Source organism: Amblyomma mixtum, chromosome 10 (genome assembly GCF_055824585.1).
Source record: "Amblyomma mixtum isolate Tamu chromosome 10, ASM5582458v1, whole genome shotgun sequence".
Lineage (NCBI taxonomy): Eukaryota > Metazoa > Arthropoda > Arachnida > Ixodida > Ixodidae > Amblyomma > Amblyomma mixtum.
This window is the reverse complement of record NC_143021.1, coordinates 38,406,530-38,426,487: the sequence shown is the minus strand read 5'-3', so window position 1 is coordinate 38,426,487 and position 19,958 is coordinate 38,406,530. Positions and strand designations below refer to the sequence as shown.

The following is a 19,958-nucleotide window of genomic DNA, read 5'->3' as shown; positions in this document are numbered from 1 at the left end:
GCAAGAAAATTTCTTGCGAAAACCGTGCTGATATTTAAATATGATGTTATGATCTTCAAGATAATGAATGATCTGAGTGTGTATGACATGTTCAAGGAGCTTAGAGAAAGTGCAAGTCAATGATATGGGTCTATAGTTTAGAGGATCAGAGCGGACGCCAGATTTGAAAATTGGAATTACTTTGGCTATACGCCAGTCGTGCGGGATGGAGCCAGAAGATAAAGACTGAGAAAAAAGTACAGACAAGACTTGGAAAATACTGTGAGATATCTTTTTTAGTATTTTGTTGTTAAAGCCCAGTGGATCTGCGCTTGTGGTAATTTTAAGATTACTTAACAAAGTAAGAATACCATCTTCCCTGATGACTATTGGGGGCATTGAATAATCTCGAAATGGGTTGAGAACTGGAGAGGTGGTGATGACTTCTTGAGTGAAAACAGATGAAAAGGCATTGTTGAAGAGCTGAGCAGAATGGACATCGTCCAGCTGGTCACCATCAGAACTTGTCAAAAAAGAATCGGCACGCGAATGAGGGTTAATTGCTCTCCAAAACCTACGGAGATTATTAGACAGCATGGTAGGCAAAACGTCATTATAAAACTGGCGACGGGTAGTTTTAAGCATTTTATGGTAGTTTTTATCACTTTGTTTGTATTTTTCCCATGTGTTTAATTGGTTGTTAGCAACTGCCTGCCTATACAAACGGTTCTTGTTATTATTAGCTCTTCGCAGCCGCCCACTGAACCAGGGCGCACTTTTGCTGCACTTAATTGTGATAACTGGTATGTGTTTTGTAATGAGGTTAATTAGAGTAGTTTTAAACACTATCCAGTTCTGTTCAATGGAACGGAATGTAGATTCAGCCAAGAACAGCCCAGAGAAAGAGGTTAATTCATGGTTCATTTGGTCAAAATTAGCTCTGCAATGACACCTGATCATCTTGGTGGTAGTTTTTCTTTCGATAATTCTGCAATTGATGCACCCAGTAATAATGTCATGGTCAGAAAGACCATTAAGGTGAAATATTTTAGAACAAGCATCGGGATTATTGGTTAGAATCAGGTCAAGAATGTTTGCAGTGGTACCTGAGGATCGCGTGGGCTTTGTAATGAGCTGAGTTAGGTGAAAATCAAGACAAATCTGTAGGAAAGCGTGCGCATCCTTATCACTTGGAGGAACAGATAGTGTTTCCCAATTGATGCCTGGGAAATTAAAGTCGCCATATATAATTCTGACAGAATTTGGAAAACGCGTACACACATCGGTCAGTAAGCGACAAAATTCATCTGCAAAGCCATCATACAGGTCGGGTGGGCGATACAACACACCAGCAATAATGTTCGTAGCAGTACATTTCAAGGAGACGAATACACACTCGAGAAAAGCAGAAGCAACAATTGGTATAGATATGAGCTCTTGCTTAATCGCGATAAGCACACCTCCTCCTCTTCTGTTCTTTCTGTCGCAACGAAAAAATTTAAAACTTGATTCGCATGAAAGGATGTCATCATCTGAGATATAATCGGTAAGCCACGTTTCAGTTAGTGCTATTAATGAGGTTCCAGACGAGTCGATAAAGGAGGAAAGGGCATCACTTTTCGCTGTAACGCTTCTGATGTTAGTATATAGGAAGCAAATGTTATCTAAACACTTCGGTCCCGGCAAGATTGGTAGCGCACGATCGGAAGCACCATGATGATTTGAATGTTGTCAGTTGGTAGAAGGCTCACTTAGACGCACAGCCCGGTTGTCAGTAGTGTCCCAGAGATAAACGTCGTCGTTTACGTGAAGTTTATTAAAATACAGACGAATCCGTTCCCCCTCTTTCTTTATCGTCTTAGAAAACTGCCACAGTTTACGGCGCTTATCACGAACAGCCTCAGAGTAGTCGCGTGATATGCTCAAATTGGTGTTCTTTAGTTTGTAGCCAAGACTAATGACGGAGTCTACTTCTTTCTCATTATAAAATTTTGCAATAATGGGTCGTTTCTTGTCAGTCGAAAGACGCCCTAAGCGGTGAGCTCTGGCAACGGAAGTGACAGTAACGCCAAGTTTATCTGTGCAAAATTCTTTTACATACCGCTCCGAGTCTTCTCAAGGCTCAGAGGGATCAGAATCTTCGATGCCGAAAAACAACACGTTCGACCGCCTTGAGCGATTTTCCAGATCATCAACTTTGTCCTGAATTTTTTTTAGAGATATCCGCATTTTCAACAGGCTGGCTGGAGGGTAGAGATTCAATTTTGCATTCCAGGTCATTAACTCTTTTAGTTAACTGTTCCAAGTGTTCCTAAGGGTGACGTGGAGGTTCAAGACTTGATTTATCGATTCAAGAATGCTTGTGTTGTTCGCCTCAAGACGCTGAAAGGCTAAAGCTACAGCGTCAAGCTTGTCTTCTTGAGCTTTAGTCATAGGGCCTGGGTTTACCTCCACGTCACCGCCAAGAACCAAAAGGCGCCAAATGTACGACGCAGCAGCACGAACATGCTTCACATAATCGACTACATCAGGTGGCCATGACACCGCAAAGAGGCAAACATTATTGTCACGATAACACTTAGTTTCAAGATAACTAACCTGTACAAGCGTCATTCGTAAGTATGGATCCGTAGCAGCAGTGTCGTGGCCAACAGCGTCAACAGGAATGACGCCCTTTTCAAGTAGCCGGACAGGTGACGTGGCCTCATGTTGCTCGACGAATTGTGAAGTGTTCCAGGCTTAGCGGTGAAGGGTAATGCGGCCAATCCGTGGGGAGGCAATTGTCAGATGGCTCTGTAAGGAAGGCTGCAGCGCCGCTCTCCCAGACGTCCATTTTCGGCCCATCCAGGCAACAGGGTCGGCTCGGTAGCTGGCCCAGGGTAAGCAGCACCTGTACAAGCGTCATTCGTAAGTATGGATCCGTAGCAGCAGTGTCGTGGCCAATCATATGGCTAACGAAGGGCAGATATACACGGAAAAGCATGAACAGTCTCTTAGGGCAAAAGGACGAAGAGATGCCGGGATAATGAAACATAGGGCATTATGGGGGTACAACAAATATGAAGTACTAAGAGGTATTTGGAAAGAAATAATGGTGCCGGGGCTTACTTTCGGCTCTGTGCTTAAGGGCAGGAGTTCAGTCGAGATTAGACGTAAATCAGAGAGCTGTTGGAAGATTAGCACTAGGTGCCACGGCAAAACCACAAACGAGGCAGTACAAGGAGATATGGGCTGGGCATCGTTCGAAGCACGGGAAGCTAAGAGTAGAATACTATATGAAGAACGCCTGAGGAAATTGGATGATAACAGGTGGGCAGCTAAGGTATTTAAATATTTATACAGGAAGAGCGTTGACTCACAGTGGCGGGAGAGAACTAGAAAACTAACCAGTAAGTATGCCGGTCATGAGGACGGAGAAATAAATAGCATTAAACGACAGGTTAAAAACGCGGCAGTTAAAAAAATTGGATTAATTCAATGGAAAAGAAACGTAGTGTAGAACTATATCGATACTGGAAAAGGCAGACCAGGAAAGAATTTTTCTATGATAACTCAAGAGGCAGTGCCCTACTTTTTGAAGCTAGGTCAGGGTGTCTTAGAACGCGCAGCTACAAAAATAAATTTAACGAAGATGACACATGTGCAGTGCGTGGTCGATCTGTGGAAACAATTGAACACCTCATACTCAAATGTGGTGGTATCCATCGGGATGTCGATGCAGGCACAGTCACTCTTCCGGAGGCCCTAGGATTTAAAGATAACAATGGTTATGCAAATAAATCTGCAGTAGAAGTTAGCAAAAAGCGATTGGAGGATTGGTGGCTGAAAAGCAGAGATGTGGCATAAGGTTAGAAGTGTAGGAAACCGTAGGTAAAAAAGATGGCGAATCTTAATGTGAATTGACAACTCAGTTCAACAAAAATAAAGAAAGAAAAGCTGAGCATGGTGGCAATTGCCACCATCCCGTTTCAAATGGGGCGCTCCTATCTATCCATCTATCCATCCATCCATCCATCCATCCAGCCTTCTCTGTAGCCTCGCTCTCCTGTCCGCTCGCATCCTAGCTCTCGGGCCGGACGGTCTCCACTGTTGCTACTCGGAGGATCGGATGATGCTATGAGGATGATCGGAGACTGGGTTAGGAGGAAGGCGAGGAAAACTTTATACAACTATTTACGTTATGTACACGTACAGCAACTCAGAATGGTGCTCCGTCGAACAGTCTCGATGAGAGAAAGCTACTCGATGTGAGGAACTCCTTGACCGTCCCCGGGGCCGGGTTTTATAAGGGATTTCTTCCCTAGAATCCCTAGATGGAGACAGTGTTTGCCGAGGAAGGCGTGTCTATGTTCACTGTGGCAGGTCATCACGCACTCTCCCCAGGGAACACGCCCCCACAACGTGTTGAGCTTGAGAGGAGCGTCTTTGTTGTGCAGACAGGAATCTCCACGAGCGACATTCCCAAGGTGTGCAGTTGGTCGCGCGTGTTTCTTATTAGACACTTTTAGTTGCTGCGTACGTAGCGACATTGCGTACGCAACGCTCACTACGTTCCGTACGCTGTAAAGAACACCCCCGTCACACTTATAGTTGGCCGTACCGCCGCAGAGCAGTCGCGTAGCGCGTTGCGTTGTGTCGCCATCTAGTGACAAACACTGAAAGCGCTGTAGCGCTCGGCTGAACATTTTTCAGTTTCTGACAATATGAATAGTATATTACTCTTTTTAATGAAAGAAAAAATGTATATTGTTTAATGAAGTGCAAAAGTAGGCACATGACTAAAAAAAATTATTCGACAGGTTAGGTTGCTATGACGATAAACGTACACAACCTTAGTTAGGCTTAAAAGGTCCAAAAATCGCTTCATTATCTGAAAAACAAGGGGCATTTGTCCCTAATATTTTGGCGTGTGGGTGAGAGTAGACAAAATAAAAGCTAACAGCACAGTTTAGAGCGAGCCTCCGCATTGAAGAAAGCAGCGGCGAAGTGAAATCGGTCCGAAGCGGGCGAGATGGTCGCCGCCATGTTCTCCACGCAGCACGTAGCGTCCCGCGTTGCGTACGCTACGTTATGCTTTACAGCGGGCGGGCGTACGTAACGCGCGGCTAGATACGTTGCGTTCTGCGCATGCGCATTCGCTACCCGCGGTGTCGTTGCGTACGCAAGCTCACTGCGTACGTCCAACTAAAGTGTCTATTAATGCACGGGCAAGCTACGCGGAAGGGTACGCGGTGTCAGCCTCCTCTTTAGAGACGAATTCCGATGTCAACACTACGCGACTGGACCCCGCAGCACTTCCCGGTACTCCTTGGTAGCCCGCTGCAGGTGCGGTAGAGGGAGCCCTCCTTTTTCCGAGACAAAGGGTATCCGGTCTGCAGCCATCGCGAGGTTGTCGCCTTTGTTGACAGCTCTCGGTTGTCGTCTGCTCCGGCCCACGTGACCAAAAGTCGCGGGATGCGCTGCGCGGCAGATTCAATCGCGGACGTTGTCTCCGCACTCGAGCACGCCATGGCGGCGCGGCACGTAGCACTGCTCTTGCTGCTCGACGTCTCGAGTGCGTTTGACAACGTCCACCGTGCGGTAATTCTCGCGAGGCTGGAAGAGGCGGGTTGCGTTATGTGCAGGGGTTCCTCAACGCTCGCACTATTCGCGTGCGCGTGGGAGCAGCTCTCTCTCAGCCCCGCCCGGTGGATCTAGGCGTGCCGCAGGGGTCGATGTTGTCCCCGTTCCTGTTCAATGTGGCGATGTCGGGCTGTCTGCCCACAGGCAACCGGCACCGCGTGTACATCTCCATATACGCGGACGACATCGCTCTGTGGTGCTTGGGACCTCCGGGCGAGGCTTCCCGCGTGAGAGACTGCCTCCAGGGTTCCCTTGACGCTATCGGCGACCGGTTGCGGGGCCTCGGTCTGGCGCTTTGCGCGCAGAAGTCTGCAGCCATGGCCTGCGGAGCTCGCAGAAGCGCCCGCCTGGCGCCGCTGACGTTGGCTGGGACGCCGCTGCCGTGGAAGAGCTCCGTGAGGTACCTCGGCCTGGATATCGACCAGCGCCTCTCCTTTCGCCCCGCGGCGACCAGGGCCTGCCAGCAGATGAAGAGGACTACAGCCGCCGTGCACAAGCTCACCGCCCGGGGCCAGGGGATTTCTCAGCAGGCTGCGCTGCGCCTCTACAACGCCGCAGCCTTAGGGGCGATACTCTACGCGCTGCCCCTCGTCACGGTGCGCAAACCATCATGGAAGGCACTGGAGGTACAGCATCGCAAAGCGCTGCGGACCTGCCTCGGCCTACCCGGCAACTCGCAATGCGAGGCCACACTGGCCGAGGCGGGCGCGTGGCCGCTGCAGCTACAGGCCACGCAGCGCTCGCTGCACCACATCGACCGCCTTCACCGCGCACCAGACGGCGGGGAACTCCTGCAGCGCCTTCGTCAATACCCGCGCGGCACTGCAGGAATATGACCAGCTGACGCGCGCCACGCCCCCCTACGGCCTCTGCTCCCCCTGGCCCCTCACGACGGAGGTACAGCGAGAGATCGTCGGCATCCTCTGAAATATCGATTTCAGAGGATTTTTCTCTTCGCGTTCGTCAGTTAAGGCAAAAACTATGGGAAAGCTCTGCAGAGGAAAGGTCGAACGGTGCGAAGGTCAAGTTATTCTTCGATAATATGAGAACAAAAGTAACTGCGCAAAAGGACGGGACAAGAGAAAGAGAACCACACGGGACAAACGCAGACTGACAACTGATTTATTCCACCTACTCCTCTTTCCATCAGCAGCAAAGCGCATGCGCACCAACCACAAAAACAAAAAACAGAAGCGACACTCATCTCGTGGAATCAAGGAACTCGAACTCCTTGCGGTACAGGTGTACTGAAGCATCGCTAATGCACTTATCAGGCCCTAACCTCGCGATTTCCAAGGCCTCGATAATTTCTCGTTCTTTCTTGTCCCTCGAGCGTCCGATAATCTTAGTCCTATCGAAAAGCGGATTACAATCTCTGTCATCATGCTTGCAAGTGTGACAATGCTTAGGCAGATGCTGCCCCCTTGAATCTTCTAAGGAATTTGCGTGCTCTAATAATCTAATGTTGACGCAGCGGCCAGTTTGCCCTATGTAGAACCTACCACAACTCAGGGGAATCTGGTAAATTACATTGCATGTACACTGGACGAACTTATTCCTGTGGTTAATGCCACACTCAACCTTCTTTTGCTTATCTTTTCTCGCCAAATTGCACAAACGCGACAACTTGCAAGGTGCAGAAAAAATGACGTCAACGCCGAATTTTCCGGCGACTCTCTTGAGGCCGTGCGAGACCCTGTGAACATAGGGCATAACTTCATACTTCCGCCGCTCCTGTGCATCCGCCCCCAGAGGTTTTGAGTTTGGGCGGAAGGACTTCAACGGGGACTCAGCGACAGCCTGAAGAAGGGCCAGCGGAAAACCAGCAGACCTAAGGCGACCAACCTGAGCCTCAAAGCTAATCTGAACTTTATGTGGACAGGACTTGGCTAATGAAGCTCTGAGGCAAGTTGATGCAATACCCCTCTTGACCAGCTTCGAATGGCACGAGTTAAAGGGTAAGAGTGCCTTTTTCGACCTAGGCATGTACGCCCAGCAGAGGTGGTCAGGATCGTTAAAAAATAATTTTAAATCTAAGAATTGCAAACAAGAGTTTTCAGGAAGTTGAATGGTAAAATTAAAACTCGGAAAGGCTGACTTAAAAGATGCTAAAACCTCCATTGCCACCTGGGCCAAGTCGACGTTGTGGTCAATATTTAAAAGGATTAAAAAGTCATCCACGTATCGGAAAACTCGAACGATACGGTCGTCAGATAGTACCCGCGATAGCGAGCGGTCAATTTCAGCTAAAAGGATTTCCGAAAGCAGTCCGGAACTGTATCGAACGTTCTGGTGCTGTGTCTTTCCAGAATGCGTGCGGTATTTCTGTTGAAGGGTTTTTGGAATTGCTTAAGGTTTATCTTACTTCAACGATTGTGAGTTTTCCGGAAAAATTTTACGTGCAGAAACGCGGAATTTGCATCGGGTCATGTGTAGCCCCAGTTTTATCGGAAATCCTTTTAGCTGAAATTGACCGCTCGCTATCGCGGGTACTATCTGACGACCGTATCGTTCGAGTTTTCCGATACGTGGATGACTTTTTAATCCTTTTAAATATTGACCACAACGACGACTTGGCCCAGGTGGCAATGGAGGTTTTAGCATCTTTTAAGTCAGCCTTTCCGAGTTTTAATTTTACCATTCAACTTCCTGAAAACTCTTGTTTGCAATTCTTAGATTTAAAATTATTTTTTAACGATCCTGACCACCTCTGCTGGGCGTACATGCCTAGGTCGAAAAAGGCACTCTTACCCTTTAACTCGTGTCATTCGAAGCTGGTCAAGAGGGGTATTGCATCAACTTGCCTCAGGGCTTCATTAGCCAAGTCCTGTCCACATAAAGTTCAGATTAGCTTTGAGGCTCAGGTTGGTCGCCTTAGGTCTGCTGGTTTTCCGCTGGCCCTTCTTCAGGCTGTCGCTGAGTCCCTGTTGAAGTCCTTCCGCCCAAACTCAAAACCTCTGGGGGCGGATGCACAGGAGAGGCGGAAGTATGAAGTTATGCCCTATGTTCACAGGGTCTCGCACGGCCTCAAGAGAGTCGCCGGAAAATTCGGCGTTGACGTCATTTTTTCTGCACCTTGCAAGTTGTCGCGTTTGTGCAATTTGGCGAGAAAAGATAAGCAAAAGAAGGTTGAGTGTGGCATTAACCACAGGAATAAGTTCGTCCAGTGTACATGCAATGTAATTTACCAGATTCCCCTGAGTTGTGGTAGGTTCTACATAGGGCAAACTGGCCGCTGCGTCAACATTAGATTATTAGAGCACGCAAATTCCTTAGAAGATTCAAGGGGGCAGCATCTGCCTAAGCATTGTCACACTTGCAAGCATGATGACAGAGATTGTAATCCGCTTTTCGATAGGACTAAGATTATCGGACGCTCGAGGGACAAGAAAGAACGAGAAATTATCGAGGCCTTGGAAATCGCGAGGTTAGGGCCTGATAAGTGCATTAGCGATGCTTCAGTACACCTGTACCGCAAGGAGTTCGAGTTCCTTGATTCCACGAGATGAGTGTCGCTTCTGTTTTTTGTTTTTGTGGTTGGTGCGCATGCGCTTTGCTGCTGAAGGAAAGAGGAGTTGGTGGAATAAATCAGTTGTCAGTCTGCGTTTGTCCCGTGTGGTTCTCTTTCTCTTGTCCCGTCCTTTTGCGCAGTTACTTTTGTTCTCATAATGTCGTACCAACTAGCCCCTCACCGCACTCTTCTAGATTTTATTCTTCGATAAATTAAGTGTGAACGGGACTTTATTTGCCTGGGACAAAACTGAAAACAAGCGTTACAGGATTACCAAGCACACCTGACAGAACAAAACTAAAAAAGGTTGTTTTCGGTTTTTAAATACTAACTGTCGCAGTGTTGTTAATAAAGTCGTTGAGTTGGAAGGTCTTTTACTTAAGCATGACCGTGATGTAGTAGTGCTGACTGAGACGTGGTTAAGTGAAGATATATATGACAGTGAATTTGTTCCAAATAACTACCAGGTCTTTAGAAAAGATCGTGACAGAAGAGGTGGGGGAGTTGCGATACTATACAAAGCATCTCTACAACCTGATGTCACCGGAGTCGAGGGCATATTCTGCAAAGTTTATGCTGATAACATCAAGTATTTACTAGGCGCCATTTACAGGCCCCCCAACTCTCCTGTCACTGTCTTGCACCATTTAAAAGAGTATATCCAGTGTCATGTAAAACCGGGAGACAGAATAATTATGACCGGTGATTTCAATTTCCCGAATATTGATTGGTGCACTTTTTCTTCACAGTCCTGTAATTTGATGGAAAACGAAATGCTGGACCTTGCCTTAAACTTTGATCTGCTGCAAGTTGTAAATGAGCCTACAAGAATACAGCATGGTTCGATGTCCATCCTAGATCTCTTTTTTCTAAGTGGCACCATTACGGAAAACATCTCTTGTGATGTTGCTACTGGTATATCAGATCATAAGGCAGTTTTATTGTCACTAAATGATGCTTCTTTAAAGCATGAAGATGCTCTTCATTCCTTTCCAAATTTTTCGCGAGCAGATAATGAGTCCATCATTGACATTCTTGACCTTCGTTATGACGATTTCCAAACGAATCCTTGCACTATTAATGACTTGTGGCTCATCTTCAAGAACATGGTTCATGAATGTATCCGGTGTTTTGTGCCGAAGATATCTAAGCAGTCTTGTAGCCGCAACCCTTGGATCAGCAGAGAGACGCTGCACTTGCAGCGTCGACTAAAACGTCTTAAAAAGCGAGCGAAATCAGCCACCCCTTCCATAGCCCGTGTTATTGAGGAGGTGTCACAACAATTAAAAGATCAGACTTTACTTGACAAAGAAAGATATTTTGGTGTCCAACTCCCATCATTTATTAAAAAATCTCCTGAAAAATTCTGGAGGACGATTACCCCAAGTTCCCGCAGTGCCGACATGTTTGTAATAGATGGAAATTCTATTCGCGATGATAATGCTGCCTGTGTAGCCTTTAATAACCACTTTAAAACTGTTTTTACTGCAGACAATGGTCATCTCCCATCTTTCAGTCTGTCTTTACCCCCTATACCTGATGTTACCATATCTGAAAATGGAGTGTTCAATTTACTTCTAAATCGTTTGGCCCAGACGACATCCCAAATGCCTTTCTGAAGCAGTACGCGCAATGGTGCTCCAAGTATTTATGTGTCATTTTAGAAGGTCTATACAGGAAGGCGCCCTACCCGATGACTAGCGAGTTGCCAGAGTAAAACACGTTTTTGGGCAAGTTGGTAACATTCTTGATTCATATTGCAGCGAAGAAGCACGAACACAAGTAGAAGGAACACGGAAAAAACACGGAGAGTTGCCAGAGTTAAACCTCTACATAAAACTGGTGACAAAACGCAGGTGCAAAACTATCGCCCTATTTCACTTACGTCCACAGCGTGTAAGATACTTGAGCACATTATTCATAAACATTTATCTACCTTTCTTGAAGAACATAACGTAATATCGAAAGCTCAACATGGTTTCAGGAAAGGATATTCGACATGTACACAGCTAATACAAACAATTCATGATTTTGCAGAAGCCATAAACGAAGGAAGACAAACTGACGTAATATTTTTAGATTTCCGCAAGGCCTTTGATACGGTTTCTCATAACAAGCTAATATATAAATTGAGTTCTGTAATAAAAAACGATAAACTAATAACCTGTATTAAGGCTTACCTGACAAACAGGCGCCAGTTTGTTACACTAAATGGTGCCCTCTCACATTGCATTCCAGTTGAATCGGGAGTTCCCCAAGGATCTGTGCTTGGACCTCTTTTGTTTATTATTTATATTAACGATATCGTCCAAGATCTCTCTGTTAATGTTAAGTTATATGCTGATGATTGTGTCCTCTATGAACGAATTAACTCAAGGGAAGATCAAATCAGGCTAAATAATGACTTTCGGAAAGTAATGCGCTGGTGTGATAGGGGGCAAATGGTGATAAATTTTGATAAAACAGTATATATGAGAAAAACGCTTAAAAGGAATCCTCTTCTCTACCAGTATGGTACTTCCGATAGTGCACTCTCAGAGGTAACATGCTACAAATATCTCGGCCTATGGATTTCCAATAATCTTTCCTGGAACAAACATATTGATACCATCTCGGCAAATGCTCTGCGCAAAATATTCTTCTTGAGCCGTGCACTACGGTTCGCTACTCCTGAAACACGTTTCCTTGCGTATAACACTATTGTGCTGCCAATCTTAGAATATGCCGTAATGATCTGGGACCCATATACCAAGATTAACATTAACAAATTAGAAAGGATTCAAAAGAAAGCAGTAAGATTTATTTATAATTCCTATGGCCGCACCTCTATCACTAATCTTATTAAAAAGAGTGGCTTACCATCCGTTACTGATAGAAACCGTATCTGTCGTTTGAAATTCTTTTTCGAGTTAATTCATGGGCAATACAACATTGACATCTCGAAAATTGTTAGTTACTCTAGTGGTTATGCAACACGCCTGAGACATTCTCTTTCCGTAAAACCTTTATCCACAAGAACGAACTGCTACAAATATTCCTATTTTCCGAGAACCATTACCGAATGGAACAACCTTGCTGGTCATATAGTCGAAGAGAATAATTTGTCCCATTTTGAGGAGCTGCTGCAACAAGTGAAGAAATTTTGAATGTTCGGTTGATGAGTAATTTGTTTAAATTTACTTAATTATATGCTTGGCTCTATGACTGCAGTATATATATTCTGAGGTTGTGAGTGTGATGTACTAATTTCGTGGCCGTGACGCCTTGTCTGCTGTATTTCCTTTTCTTTGTCATTTGGTGTTACACAAATCATGTAACCACCTGCGATGGTCTTGTAGTTCAAGACCGCAGTATTTATAAATAAATAAAAAAAATAATCGCGGGAAAACGCAGCACACCACTATGTGCGGTGCAGCAGCTGGCCGGAGCCGTCATCTACGAGCAACTGCGCGACCATCTGCTTGTGTTCACTGACGGCTCCGTGGTGAGCGAAAACTGCTCGCTCGCTGCAGCGGCCACCATCCCCGCCCTTGCAGCTGCACCGCCAGCAAAGAGTGGCTTACCTGGGCTCTTCGACCACGGCGGAGCTACTGGGTCTTCGCCTGGGCTTGGACCTGGTGCTCACCCTTACTCCGCCGCCACCCAGGTGTGCTCTGCTGTGTGATTCCCGTGCCGCCCTCAGCCGCCTGCAGACTCCCGGCCGTGGCACCCCGTTGCTGTGCGCGTTACGCGAGCGCATTGAGCGCCTCGCGGAGCGCAGATGCAGTATTCGCGTGCAGTGGGTGCCCGGTCACTGCGGCATCCGCGGCAACGAGCAAGCCGACGAGCTCGCCACCGCCGCACATCAGCTTCCTCCCAGCGACGAACCGCTCGCCCTGGAAGACGTGCGTGCGGTGATCCACGACCACCTCCGTCAGCAACACCCGGACCCACGCATCGCGCGAGGAGAGCGCATTTCTCTCGTCGGCGCGCGCTCACTGTCGCGCCTCCAGCGGGCGATGATCATCCGAGTGCGCGTCGGCTGCGTGTGGCCCGGGGTAAGACGGGTGCGCCACGGACTTTCGTCGAGCGACGCGTGCGCTGACTGCGGCGCAGTGGAGACATTGGAGCACATGCTCCTTCGCTGTACCGCTTCTGCAGTGCCGCGTCGCGGGATGCTCGCGGCCTACAGGGCGTTGGGAATCATCCCGGACAGTCTCGAAGCGCTCCTGTGGCCGCGCGGCAGTGCGCGCACCCGCGACAGAACAATGGTGAGCCTCTGTGCGTTCATCGAGCAGGCAGGCTTGACTTCCCGCTTTCTCTTCGCCAGGTAGTGCACGCGTGACACGAACGCTCCGTTGGTGCTACCTTGGACGGTATACGCGGCCGGGCGCCCCACCCCGGCCGCTAGTGCAGTGTGTCGCGCGCGCGATTAGTCCGAGACAGGACGCTACGTGCGCGCGGCTATGTACATAGAGTTTACATCTTTTGTGATTGTGCGCAGTGGCCGCTCGCGCGCACTTATTTTCGGACAATGCTTGGACATTAGCGCGCGAGCGGCGCGACCTTGATTACTTTTGTATTTTGTAAATAGTGTAGAAAGCTCTCCCCTGTCCTTTCTTGCTGTCGCTCCCGTCTATACTTCTCCTCACTATCCTCTCCCTTTCCCTTTCATTTCCGCCGGCTGCAGCTCGGGTGCTTAAGATATTAGATAGCAATTGCCGCGGCCGGCAACACTCTTTTGCTTCACTTTTTTATTTTTTAAATAAACCACTACCACCACCGCCGCCGGCGCTTTCGCGAAACGCTTCAAGGCGCCTGTCTCGGTATACCCTCAGTCACGATGCCTGTCTTGGCCAGAAAGCCTCGTCCAAGAATTACAGGAACGGATAGACAGGGAAGATGAATGAGGCGTTGTCGCCGCACGCGTCTTTTCCAGCGAACCCCTTGATTGCTGCACCGCTTGATTGCGCTGTACCGCTCGCGAGGCGAGAAGTGGTATCGCCCACTCTCTCAACCGGATTTTGTTCTCGCGGAGATGGTTTAACACCTCGTCAAGGAAGCGCTTGCTCCTGTATCGGGTATTTATTTATTTACTCACAGATACCTGCAGCGCCCGAAGGCATTATTGCAGGGGGGGGGGGGGGGGGGGGCGTACAACGAAATCAAGCGCTATAAGTGCTATAGTCACGTCATGAGACATTCAAACACACGGAACAGCCGTAAAATACAGCAAAATCGGGCACACACACGCACACATTAATGATACAGAGATAAGATCAAGTGAATTAATGAATAAGAGCCCGATTAAAAGCACGAAACGCTTCAACAGATGTGCAGTCAACGACGTTTTTGGGGAGTTTGTTCCAAACTGATATGACATGCGGAAAGAAAGAGTTCTGATAAACGTTTGTTCGGCATTTGATTTCACGCACCTTCAAATCATTATCACAACGTGCAGATACAAAATGTGGCTGCTGAACATACAGAGTTTTGCCAATCCAGGTTTTGCTGGAATAGATGCGATAGAACATTTCAAGTTTAATGCGCATGCGCCATTACTGAGAAGTTCCCAACCGAGAGGTTCCTTTGTTGCTGAAACGCTGTGTCGAAAGTCGTAATCATTAACTAAGAACGAAAACCACGCAAAGGACGATACACAGGGAAGAAGTAGACAGGACGAGCGCGGACTTGCAACTGTTTATTGAAACACATCTTCCTTCCATCACCAACCCTACGCATGCGCAACAAGCAATCTCTATCTAATCGACTTCAGGAACTTCAGTTTCTTCTTGTACAGATGGACCTTCTTGCACAGATGGATTGTAAAATTCGTTGGGCTCTCACAGCTGCATGCATTTGCCAAAACACTGTCTTTCGTGTCACAAAAAAAATTACCGACGATTACGTTACTTCCTAATGCGAAATTTGAGCGCAGCAAATAAGCTGTTTCACCTTTTCGATAGATTGAGGCAAAGAAATCGAGCAACACATGTATGCGCTATCACAGAATTTTTTTTTAGCAGACGGAGGACTTCCATCGGTCGTCTCGCTCATGGCTCAGAAAGAACTGGCAGATAATTTCGCAGTGGCGAACGGCAGCGGCAATTTCGGCTCGGGCGGTGCACATATACAGATCCGCCGCCACCGATCTGGCTCTCTGATTGCCACCGCACAGGGCGAACGGCAGCGGCAATTTCGGCTCGGGCGGCGCACATATACAGATCCGCCGCCACCGATCTGGCTCTCTGATTGCCACCGCACAGGGGTTGCATTGGAGGAGGAGCGAAGAAAGGAATTAAGTTCGAGCCGGCGCTTTGACAACCGGAGACTCGCAGGAAGAGGGGGGAGGGGGGCGGCGTGTACACCCAGCGGCAAACGATGGGGGCAGAAGCGCGCGCAGCAAGCGGACAACACGATAAAGGGAGGAGGGAAGAGATAGCAGCGACTGACTGATGCCGCTGACGCGGACAACACGATAAAGGGAGGAGGGAAGAGATAGCAGCGACTGACTGATGCCGCTGACGCCGATAGTGAGTCAACCCCAGCTGCGGATGAAAGGGGGGCGGAGCTGGTTACGAGGCCGACGCCGACGACAACGCCGACGACGACGACGACGCGAAACCCAGGAACGAACGCCAAAGAGGTGCGCTCTAAAAATGCACGCCACTCTTTGAGCGTACAAAGATAATCGGAAGGGCCAAAGCCCAGAAAACACGTGAGGTCATCGAAGCCTGGCAGATTGATGGGCCCGAAAAGTGTGTAAGCAAGGCTTCGGTCCATCTGTACAAGAAGGAACTGAAGAGATTGCTTGTTGCGCATGCGTAGGGTTGGTGATGGAAGGAAGATGGGTTTAAATAAACAGTTGCAAGTCCGCGCTCCTCCTGTCTACTTCTTCCCTGTGTATCGTCCTTTGCGTGGTTTTCGTTCTTAGTTCATGGATTACCAACTAGCCCCCCCATCGCACACTCCTTCGTAATCATTGACGACAAAACGGGCTGCACGGTTCTGTATGCGTTCTAAACCATCCGCTAACGTAATCATACATGGATCCCACACCACGCTAGCATACTCAAGAATAGGTCTTGATGTGTGTGAGGTACAACAATCATTTTATATTTGTTGAGGCTTTATGGAAATTACGCCGGAAGACGTTTAACATTCTCGATGCTTTGCCTACCACATATTCAGTGTGGGCTCTCCATGTAGGTCCTCTCTGAAATGTACACCGAGGTACTTAAATTCAGAAACTTTTTCCAAAGGCGTAGAATTCAAACAGTACACAGAGTTTATTGGGTTACGTTTTCGTGTAAAAGCAACATATTGCCGCGAATCTTTGCAGCGTTTGTTTGTTGTGTTTATTTGTTCATGCTTCAAAGCTGCCGGCACGCTGCTTTATCGCTTCGTTTGTGACGCAAGACGCGCCTAGAATTATCTCGATTGATCGCAGCCGGACGGAGCCGTTTCTAGTTTGCGCCAGAATGTTCTAGTAACTTCTAAAGCTCTATCTCGAAGGTTCGCTATCAGCTTTAAAAAGAGCACGGCCGACAGCGGCGGTCATTCTGTTCGACGACCGCCGAGCACGCTCGTTGCTGCCCGAGCTCCCGCCAGGGCCAAATCAACGTTTCGGCCGACGACGTGTCGCTTTTCCTCAAGGACGAGGATAGCTACGCCGCTTTTTCGCGGCTGTTTCTCGAGTACAGCGAGATATCGGGGGCCCTATTGAACAGGTGAAAAAGCAAGGCACTAAGGTTTGGCACCTTCACGCCGAACCTTGCGGGCGAGGTGGAGTGGGTGCAGGGAGTGAAAGTCCTGGGTGTAGTATTCCTCGCCAGCGGAGAAGTAACCCGCGAAACCTGGACTAACCTCCGCACGAACGCTGAGAAACCCCTCTCGGTGGCGTCAACTTTCCGCCTTTCAATGGCAGAGCGCTGCTATATAGTTAAGTCCACAATCCTAGCCGCATGTTTTTTGTCGCGCGCGTCGCAAACCCACCGCGCACGTTTGCTCGCAGGCTAACCTCGGCCTCTGGCTCTTTCGTTTGGGCGGGCAAAACCGAACTTGTGTCACGAATGTTCATGCGCCTTCCATCGTACATGGGTGGGTTTGGTATACCCTGTATCCGCACCATGTGCAATGTGCTCGCCTTGCGAGGAGTACGAGATCTTGTACGCAACCCAGACTATCCCGGGAGAACACTCCTCACATACTTTCTGGGTACAGCGCGTAACGTGTTTTTTACACAACACGTGGTTGGCCCTACAGCCGAGCAGCCGCCGGCATTTTTCGTTAATGTGCGTCGCACACTGGCGGCGTTGACTGCCAGCGTGCCCGATCTGGATGTTGATGAAACCCCGCCCTCCAGGATGTGTGAAGCACTAACGGTCGCTGCGCTGACCCGCGAACAACTCCAGAAAACGAGACGGGCACGCTGGCGCCAACTGACCTCAGCTGCGCTTCCTGTAGATGTCAGGGACTTCGGCTGGCAGCGAGGCTGGCGGGTCCTGCCCACAAGAGACCGCCTTGTGGCGTGTGGCGTGGCGCCCTCCGCCCGATGCCCGCAGTGCGGTCTCCTTGAAACTTTGCAGCACGCAATGTTTGAGTGTGTAGTTGCGCGCACCTTTTGGACATTAGTGTAACGCATGTTTTTAACCCGCCTGGAAGCGCGCACTAGTTCTCCCGAAGTGTTTCAAAATATGCTCTTGTGTGTTGGCATGTTCGTTATGTGGCGGCAGCGTCGAGTGGCATCCTTAAATGGGCGTTCGCAAAGAACAATGTTCCCAATGTTGCAGCGCCTCCGCACGCGCCTCTTTGAACAAGCATGCGTGGACGCTCTGTCAATGAGGGAGGCGGAGTTCTTGCGCAAATGGTCGACATACTTTATCGTCCTGCGCGGCGGTCGAGTATCGGCTTTCTTACTGCATTACTGACGTGCTCAGTGCTGCGTACTGCGCATGTGCTTGACTCATCAGAGCATTCAGTTCATCCGTTTTGTTTTGTATTTTCTATGTCAACACAGAACAAAATAAACTTCTCTTTCTACGCCCGAGCTCGTCCAGAACCAGCGAAGTTTTTTCGGCGCTGGCTTCCCGAGAAGTTTCGACAAGTGCAGGCGGGCCCCGGATCAACTGCGACCCCGAGGTTCCGCAACTAGCCTCCCAGCCCAGGCGCCGTGCCTTTGCCGGTGCTCGGGCAACTTCGGGACCTTCGATCAAGCAGCAGCCCAGTCGGCCGCCCGTGACGTCATGGGAGGCCCGGGACCTGCTGCCCCTCCGGTGTTCCGTGCGCCGCCCCCAAAGGCGCACTGTTTTAGAGCGCAGCTCTTTGGCGTCCGTTCCTGGGTTTCGCGTCGTCGTCGTCGTCGGCGTTGTCGTCGGCGTCGGCCTCGTAACCAGCTCCGCCCCCCTTTCATCCGCAGCTGGGGTTGACTCACTATCGGCCTCAGCGGCATCAGTCAGTCGCTGCTATCTCTTCCCTCCTCCCTTTATCGTGTTGTCCGCGTCAGCGGCATCAGTCAGTCGCTGCTATCTCTTCCCTCCTCCCTTTATCGTGTTGTCCGCTTGCTGCGCGTGCTTCTGCCCCCATCGTTTGCCGCTGGGTGTACACGCCGCCCCCCCCCTCCCCCTCTTCCTGCGAGTCTCCGGTTGTCAAAGCGCCGGCTCGAACTTAATTCCTTTCTTCGCTCCTCCTCCAATGCAACCCCTGTGCGGTGGCAATCAGAGAGCCAGATCGGTGGCGGCGGATCTGTATATGTGCACCGCCCGAGCCGAAATTGCCGCTGCCGTTCGCCCTGTGCGGTGGCAATCAGAGAGCCAGATCGGTGGCGGCGGATCTGTATATGTGCAGCGCCCGAGCCGAAATTGCCGCTGCCGTTCGCCACTGCGAAATTATCTGCCAGTTCTTTCTGAGCCATGAGCGAGACGACCGATGGAAGTCCTCCGTCTGCTAAAAAAAAAATTCTGTGATAGCGCATACATGTGTTGCTCGATTTCTTTGCCTCAATCTATCGAAAAGGTGAAACAGCTTATTTGCTGCGCTCAAATTTCGCATTAGGAAGTAACGTAATCGTCGGTAATTTTTTCGTTCACAGTTACTTCCGACGCGACAGCTGACGACATCGTCGACGGCATCGAGTCGGTTGTCGGCCCGAAAGGGCTAGAGAGCCTCCAGCACCATGGAGGCATGAAGTTCTGCGTCGCCATGGCCTCGGCTGCGGCGGCGGAGAAGATGCTCGTGGAAGGCGCCTTCAACGTGAACGGCACTTCCGTCCCAGTAGCCTGCGTGGGTCCTGCCGTGGTCCACGTGACGGCTTTTCGTGTGCCGCTGTTCGTGGGAGACGCGGAGCTGGCGGCGGCACTGAGCTCCTACGGCAAGGTGCTTGAAATCACCCATCCCGTCCTCAAGGGCCGTCGTCACGTCGGCAACGGGACGCGCGTGGTCCGGATGGAGATGAAGCAGGCGGTGCCGAACTTCTTGACCGTCCAGGGCCACCGCGTCATGTTTGACTACCGAGGCGTCCGGAAGGTGTGTTCCCGCTGCGGACAGGACGGCCACATCGGCGCGGCGCGTCGAACGCCGCGGTGCGCTCGCTGCGAGGTGTTCGGCCACGACACGGCCGGATGCGGAGCGACTTGCCGGCGCTGCGATGGAAGCCACGCCACAGCAGACTGCTTGCGACCACGGTCCTATGCGGCGGCCGCCGCCTCGAGGAAAGAACCGGGCAAGGACAACGTGGTCACAGAAACGCGGAGCACACCCACCGTCCGGACGTCGGTTGCCGACGTGGACCCTACGACCAGCAGCCCGAGGGAGCCCGAGCCCACCCCCGCGACGGAGGTGCGAGGGGACGCCTTCAAACGAGGTGGAG

The 19,958-nt window shown here is 49.7% G+C and overlaps 1 protein-coding gene across 1 annotated transcript in view; it reads left to right on the top strand.

Moving 5' to 3' along the window:
- LOC149325616 (uncharacterized) overlaps window positions 1–19,239 on the top strand; it is a 56,431-nt gene extending 37,192 nt beyond the window's left edge. Inside the window, exon 2 of the mRNA XM_089563663.1 lies at window positions 19,182–19,239. The gene's annotated coding sequence lies outside the window, so the exon portion shown is untranslated. The remainder of the gene's footprint in view (window positions 1–19,181) is intronic.
- Window positions 19,240–19,958: the final 719 nt, after the last annotated feature.